Raw genomic sequence first — 7,076 nt, 5'->3', positions numbered from 1 at the left:
GAAAACTACGTTTAAGTACAAAGCTTAATAATAATAGATGTAAAAAAATATATTTCAACAATCAATTCCAACGGCATCAGCCGGCAACGTTGTACACGAAAATACGAAACCTGTCGGCCACTAGACGAGGCTCTAGAGTTCGTATTTTCGTGTACAACGTTACCGGCTGATGCCGTTGGAATTGATTGTTGAAACATATTTTTTTACATCTATTATTATTAAGCTTTGTACTTAAACGTAGTTTTCTTTCGGCTCTTGAATTTCTCAAAGTTTGAGACCGATATTTTATTTACAAAAAAAGTTCTTAGGTTCAAAAAAACAGTCAGTGAACGGAAAAAGTGAGGTCGGTAATATAGGTATTTAGATGTGTCACATGCCCTTAAAGGCATTAATACATAGTTGAAGTTTCAAACAAACAGATGAATTTTCATTCAAGAAGATTAATTTTATATGAAAAAAGACGATGTTTGAAACCAGTAATTGATTGTTCAACACAAAAATATCAATTTGTAATTCAAAATTTTAATTTCCTACCGCAATAACGAATTTTCATCGAAATATCTGCATTTTCAAACCAAAGGGTTGAATTTTCAACTAAAAAATATAAATTCAAATATCATTTCTCTGCCAAAAATGATATAATCCAATTTTATTTTACATAAATTAATTTTTGACTAACTATGAAGGAATTAAAAAAAAAAAATTGAACCCTCAATAAAGAAGATGAATTTTCAACCATGAAGATTAATTTTTCTACCAAAAATAACGAATTTTCAACAAAATTCTGAATGTCTAAATATTGCATCAAAACAGATGAATATATTTCCAAATAGTTCAATCTTTAAAGAAAAAAGGTCGATTTCAAACCAAAAGGATTAATTTTCTACCAAAACATAAAAATTAAAAAAATTTAATTATTAAGTACTAAAGGTCCATTTTCAATGTAAAATATCAATTTTCAACCAAAAATAGTAGAATCAAAATTTCTTTTAAAGAAATATGTTTTTGACAAAACTAAAAAGGATTTTTCTTAAATAACTCAATCCTTAATGAAAAATATTAATTGTCAACCAATAATATTGCATTTCCACAAAAAAATACGAATTTTCTACAAAATCTAGAAAGTTACAAACAAATATATGATTTTTATCTAAAAAATTTTAATTTTCTAACCAAAAGTAACATAAGTAGATTTTATCATTATAGAAATTAATGGAAAAAAAGAAATTTGAAGAAAATAGTTGACTTTCCAATCAAAAAGGTTCGTTTTGAACCGAAACAGATGAAGCCTCAATTATGAACTTAATATTCAACGAAAAAATAAATAGTTCAGTTTTTAGTTTAAAAAAATAATTTTCAACTTAAAGAAGTGCAATTAGAAAAAAAGCTGAGTTCTCTACCAAAACAGATTGCAATTAAAAATATCAATACGTTTTTAACCAAAAATGGAAAGTTCAATTTTCACTTCAATAAATTAATGTTGAAAAAAAGAATCGTCAGAAAAATGGTTCAATCCTAAATTAGCAAGAAGAATTTTCAAACAAGAAGATTAATTTTATACTAAAAAAGACGAATTTTTAACAAAATCCATAAATTTTTTAACAATTAGTTAGATTTTTAACTAAAAAAATTAAACTTTGATTTAAAAAATTACTTTTTCACCAAAAATGTCATAGTTTAATTTTCTGTTAAAAAACATTAATTTTCAACAAAAAAAAAGTGTTATAAAAATTATTTCCAAGGAGATCGAATCCATTTACCATTAGGCAGATTCTGCAATTCAAGTCTTTGAATCGATCAGGAAGGAAATTTTGTTGTTTTTAAATTAAATTTTAAGAAAACTATTTTTTCGTCATAAAAAAATTCTATGTTCAAAAGATTAATTTTTAACCAATAAGATTAATGTTTCACAAAAAAGACGAATTTTGAACCAATTACTTGATTTTTAAACTATAGTTTTAAACGAATAGTTTAACTTTTAACCAAATAGTTAAATTTTCAACCTACAAATATAAATTTTAAAATGAATGGGCAAATTTTCAAACAAAAAAGATTAATCTTTAACCAAAAAGAGTTGCATTAAAAAAAAAAGAATTCTCAATGAAAACGTAGTGGTGGATATCTTAAAACAAAAAGAAAAGATTTTCAACGAAATATGTAAATTTTTAACCAGAGTTGAATTTCTATGACATTGAACGCATGAACTAATGTTGGGGAGACTTAACCAAGATTTTCAGGGAAGAGTTTACCAAGTGGCAACAAGCTTATTACATGTGTTTTTCCACATATAAGGTCATTGTTGATTATTACAATGCACGTTCAAAAATTTTACTAAATTGATTTATCAAAATCAACAACAACATTCCTTAGAAATAGACAATAAAATTACTTAGAAATGGACAATAAAATTCCTTAGGAATGGACACTAACCTTCCTTAGACATGGAAATAACATTCTTTAGAAATGCACAATATTATTCCTTATAAATTAACAAAATATTCTTTAGAAATTTGCGAAAATATTGTTTAGAAATGGACCAATAACATTTCATAGACACCAACAGTAACATTTCTTACAAATAGACAATAACATTCTTTAGAGATGTACAATAAAATTTCTTAGGAATGTACATTAACATTCCTTAGAAATGGACAATAACATTCTTTAGAAATGGACAACAATATTCCTTAGAAATCAACAATAACATTCTTTAGAAATGGGCAAAAATATTCTTTAGAAATGGACTAATAACATTTCATACACACCAACAATAACATTTCTTATAAATGGACAATAACATTTCTTGGGAATGGAGAAAAAATTCCTTAGGAATGGACATTAAAATTCCTGAACAATGGACAATAACAGTCCTGAACAATGACATTCCTTAGAAATGAAAAATAACATTCCTTAGAAATGAAAAATAACATTCCTTAGGAATGTACAATAACATTCCTGATCAATGAACAATCACATTCCTTATAAACGGATAATAAGATTCCGTAGACTTGGAATTTAGATTCCTTAAAAATGGACAATAACATTCCTTGAAAATGGACAATAACAATCCTTAGAAATAGATATTAACATTCCTTCGAAATGGACAAAAAAATTCCTTAGAAATTCACAATAATATCCTGTAAAAATGGATAATAATATTCCTTGAGAATGAAAAATAACATTCTTTAGAAATTGGCAATAAAATCCCTTAGAAATGGACATTAACATTATTTAGGAATATACAGTAACATTTATTAGATATGGACAATAAGATTCCTTAGAAATGGAAAATAAGATTCCTTAAAAATCGACAATAACATTCCTTAGAAATAGACAATAACATTCCTTGGAAATGGACATTAACATTCCTTAGAAATTAACAAGAACATTCCTTAGAAATAGAAAATAACTTTCTTAATAAATGGGTACTAACACCACTTAGAAACAATCAGTGCATCTCCGGAGCAACGAAAAAATAGAATATTTAGCGGCGGTCAACATCAGCCCTTAACAACGCACAATATCATTCCATAGGAACAGACAATAACAAACTTTAGCAACAGACAATAACAAACTTTAGCAACAGCCAATACAAACTTTTAGCAATAGCTAAAAACATCCCCTAGAAACGGACATTAACACCACTCAGCAGCGATCAATACAACTCCCTGGTAAAGAAAAGGATTACTTTTAGCAACTGTCCAAATAAGCTCTTAGCAATATCTAATAACACCCCATAGATACTAATAATAACACCACTTAGCAACGACCAATACAAATTACTGGCAACGTTCAATAACATGTTCTAACAACGGCTAATAACATGACCTTCAGACGGGCAGTAACACCACTTAGGAATGATTTACATCCACTCTTAGTAACTCCCAATAACATCCTCTAGTAATGAACAGTAACAGCCCTTAACAAGAGCCAATAACATTTCTTAGAAACTGATGATAACTCGACTTAACAGCAATTGAGATAACTCCCTGGAGCGCTCAATAACATCCTGTATAATTTCCCGTAGAATATATTGCTGCTATCAAAATTGACAAAGAAATACATTACGTTGTAAAAAAATTGTTATAAAGAAATGATGTTTTTTAAAAAAATGATTTTTTTCTTTAAAAATCGCATTTTTCTGCATTTTGAAAAAATCCAACAAAACTAACGCGATTTATTAGTTCAAACTTTATACTTGAAGGAAAGAAATATATAAATGTGATCGAATCATACCAAGTATTTTTCCCAATACCCCGAAGTTACTATATTTTCGAAAAGGGAATTTCGTGCTTTTAGAGTGAGGCAAATAAGAGTAAATATACAGGGTACACGCTGGGGCTTACATACATGGCGAGTTGAATGCTAGCCGAGTTGCACAACAGCAGGGGAGAAGCCATTATAAAGGGGTATTTTCATATCTCGCGCCTTAAAAGTTGCATTAGGATCGGCCATTCGGCCAAGTCCGTGCATCTTCGGATTAAGTTTATGATAGTTTTCATGGTTGCGTTCGAAACTTCAAACGGTTATGTTCAGATTCATTTGTTTGCCCTAATCGCTGTCAGTAAATGTAGGCAATGTCAATTTAAAGTTTACGCATGTAATATTTCATTTAGTTTATTTGAAACATATCCTATCCATTCATAACATACCTTTTTTATGCAGTAAAAAAAGCGTTAAACACCATTCACTCTTGGCCCACTGGAAACGCAGAATATTATTACTATTTTATACTATTTGGCAATCAGCAGCCACTCTAAAATGTTATTGGCACAGAAAAAAATGACGTTTACTTCTCAGTTCACATGTCCCACTTCATTATTAATTAAACACTTTTATTATTTGCAATTACTATATAACACATAACCTATATTGTTTTGACACTTGTATCCGTTTGAAGTTTCGAACGCAACTATGAAAACTATCATAAACTTATCCGAAGATGCACGGACTTGACCGAATGGCCGATCCAAATGAAACTTTAAAGGCGCGAAATATGAAAATACTCCTGTATAATGGCTTCTCCTCTGCTGTTGTGCAATTCGGGTAGCATTCAACTCGCCATGTGTGTAAGCCCCAGCGTGTCCACCCTGTATTATATAATAATAAATTACACAGAAACAATTTATTTATTATAAAAATATCTAAAATAATTAAAACATACAAAAAATGTTTATAATTAATCTTCGGTGAAACCCTCCCTATCCACGCAAATATCTGCACACTGATAATCGTACATTCTCCGTAAGCAGTTTCGGGCACTTCATATGTATTTGGCGCGCTGCATCGTTATCACACATTGCATTTTGCCCTTGTATATTTTCAGATAACATTCAATACTACTGGCACGGTTTCACAATAAATTTTATGTTGAGGTATATTTCGAGAAAGTTATCATTTTGGATGAATCAAAAAACTAAATGGGAGAACTAATTGCTTCAATATTTTTGTGAGTTTATTAGAAATAAAGAAAAACATACATAAGAGTTATAAAAATTTTATAGTTATATTCAAGTCTGTAAAAGATACATATAATAATAGATATGACAGAAAAATTTATATATACATTTATTTAATCCTAAGTACATAAGAGTGAGTTGTGAAATAATTGACCTATACATGCACTAAATTAATGTTTAAATTCTAAAAAATCAATTCATAATAAAGTGACAGTACGGTGTGAAGCACGTGTATATTAGAGAAAGAGAGGGGTGGGGGAGAGATAGAGCTACGTATTGAACATTTTTTTTATTCTAAAAAAAAGACAATGATTTTGTAACGTTTGCAAAATTTCAGAAGGCTTTGCGATTGTGCGACTCAAAAACAGGTCCTATAAATCGCAAAGCATACCTCTGCAAATAAATTCAACTATATAAACATTTTCAAAGATTCTTGGGAAATACCAACAGATTCTTAAGAGATATCATTACATCCAGTGAATCATAATGAGAGATTTCGAATTTTATATTCATATAGCTCGGATGTCAGATAAACTATTGGCAACGAATACCTGGTCATCCCACTAATAACAATGCATGTACTATTTTTGTAATAAAGAACATATAATTCAAAAGCTCTTGCTAGAATTTATCAAATTAACCACCAAGATCAGACTGTATTTTAATGGTTAGGCATATGTGAATGTGATTGAGTCAAATCAAATTTGCAGTCTATGTAACTTGATGGATTTTGAGAATCTTTCTCATTTTCTACTCCATTGCCCTATCTATAACGAATTTAGAACGAACTACAATAAAAAATACCTAGAAAGGTCAAGAACAGACTTGACTCTATAGAGCGCCTTTTAATTCTACGAAATATTGACCAACTGAATAACATTTTTAACTACATTATGCAAGCGCTGAGAGTCAGAACTTTTATTATTGCTGAGTAAGAGATTCATTTTGAATACACTGACCATTTTATGTATATTAATTTATTGCGTTTTATTCGAGCATTTAAATCATTTATTTTTTATTTGTATAATTATAAATTAGGAACCAGAATTAAGTGGAATTGCGCGGAATAGATTTTTATTGTGAAACCCATCTTAGTCTAATTATTTTATTATGCGATTCATTTTGTATCTCACTTTGAAATTGTATAATAAACTTAATGTTGAATCTTGAAAAAGAATCTTGAAATATTAGAATTGCCTGTAAGAAACGTTGAAATCATTATAAGATTTTAATCATCCTCATGCATGTTTTGTTTTCCTTCTAATAAACTCAGAAAAACATTGAAGCAATTAGTTTTGCTATTAACATAAAGTTTTTATATTTCATGAATTGTAAGCGTAGGTTTCATTGATAATCCCTTGCAGTTTTCCGGAAAGGTAAGATTTTTGATTCATGTGAGATAATAGATGATATTTTCATTGACAACTTCTTTGTCACCCATATTATTATTTATCCTTTGTTTCCTTCATCATAATCAACATTCACATTCTCACAATATTCACCTAACTCTTCTAAATCGATTACACAGGCCAACAATTCTCAGAACCAGAGACCAGACCTACTATACCCGAAGGTTTTTGCTGCGCTGAATCCGAATCTGACCTCAGAAAAATTCCA

The sequence above is a fragment of the Belonocnema kinseyi genome, chromosome 6 (assembly GCF_010883055.1).
Source record: "Belonocnema kinseyi isolate 2016_QV_RU_SX_M_011 chromosome 6, B_treatae_v1, whole genome shotgun sequence".
NCBI classification, from domain to species: Eukaryota; Metazoa; Arthropoda; class Insecta; order Hymenoptera; family Cynipidae; genus Belonocnema; species Belonocnema kinseyi.
The sequence above is the reverse complement of the archived record's forward strand: the minus strand, read 5'-3'. Positions refer to the sequence as shown.